This window comes from Orycteropus afer, unplaced genomic scaffold, assembly GCF_000298275.1.
Source record: "Orycteropus afer afer isolate SDZICR_OR568_19922 unplaced genomic scaffold, OryAfe1.0 scaffold00558, whole genome shotgun sequence".
Taxonomy (NCBI): Eukaryota; Metazoa; Chordata; class Mammalia; order Tubulidentata; family Orycteropodidae; genus Orycteropus; species Orycteropus afer.
The window spans coordinates 920,703-921,997 of record NW_006922145.1 but is presented as its reverse complement, the minus strand read 5'-3'; the positions used below and the strand labels follow the sequence as shown (position 1 = coordinate 921,997).

General features: G+C 50.3%; 1 protein-coding gene across 1 annotated transcript in view; it reads left to right on the top strand.

Annotated features, from left to right (window-relative positions):
* FRY (FRY microtubule binding protein) overlaps positions 1-1,295 on the top strand; it is a 571,437-nt gene that overhangs the window by 424,261 nt on the left and 145,881 nt on the right. The gene's annotated exons all lie outside the window — the stretch shown is intronic.

The following is a 1,295-nucleotide window of genomic DNA, read 5'->3' as shown; positions in this document are numbered from 1 at the left end:
TCACAGAAGCAAAGCCCAAACCACACCCACTGCCGTGGAGTCCATTCTGACCCACAGCGCCCCTAGAGGACAGAGTGGAACTGCCCCACAGGGTTTCCTAAGCTGTCAGCTCTACAGGAGCAGCTCACCAGCTCTTTCTCCCATGGAGCTGCTGGGTGGGTTTGAACCACCAAGCTTTTGATTAGCAACTGAGCACTGTAATCACTGTACCACCAGGGCTCCTTCCCTGCATGACTACCAAAAACTCATAGCCATCAAGTCAATTCCAACTCAACCCCAGAGGACAGAATAGAATGACCCCACAGGGTTTCTCAGGCTGGCATCGCTAGGGAAGAGCATACTGCCATGTCTTTCTCCCAGGTGGCAGCTGGGGGATTTGACCCACTTAGCAGCCAGCACTTTAACCACTGCACAGCCAAGGCTCCCTTCTTCTACATGTCTGAACATGTAGAGGCAGATCTAAGGTCTGGCAGGTAGGACACGTGCCTGGGGTGACACTTGAAGGGGGTCCCACTGAGTGGTATCTATTAATTATCCTTTGCAGTTTCCATCATGAGCTGGAGAGAGCATCCAGCCAGTTAAAACCAACGCTGTGGTGTTTGAGAGGCTCAGTGGGTCCAGGCCGACGGGTGATCTTGCTGTGCTGAGTGTAGAAAAGGGAGACACTGCAATGACAGAGAGTGTTCTAGCCCAGAGAAAGCAAGGAGGGGCAGTTGTCACTTTCATGTAGCACCATCAGTCATGAAGGGAAAGATGAACCAGCTCCACTGTTGTATGTGAGCTGATAACGTGGTAAAGTCATCCGCAAGATGGATGTCAGCTCTTTGAACAGGGGTGCAATTTTACTGCCTGCTGTGGGCACTGTTTTCATAAGTTCACCTCTGTAAACACCTTATATGCATGGTCCTGAAATTCAGCATCTGTTGTCTTAGCAACTTCAACAGGGGTGTCGTTGAAGTTCATTTCAGATGCTGCAAAACTGAATAATAGTTAATGCTGTGTATATGTGCGTTCAGAAGCTTTGGTGGCATAGTGATTAAAGCATTCAGCTGTTAACCAAAAGGTCAGCGGTTTGAACCCACCACCTGCTGTGTGGCAGAAAGATGTAGCAATCTGCTTCCATAAAGATGATACCCTTGGAGACCCTGTGGGGCAGTTCCACTCTGTCCTCTAGGGGCGCTGTGAGTCAGAATCAACTCCACGGCAGTGGGTGTGGTTTGGGCTTTGCTTCTGTGAAGATTGACAGCCTTGGAGACCCTGTGGGGCAGTTCCACTCTGTCCTCTAGGGGCGCTGT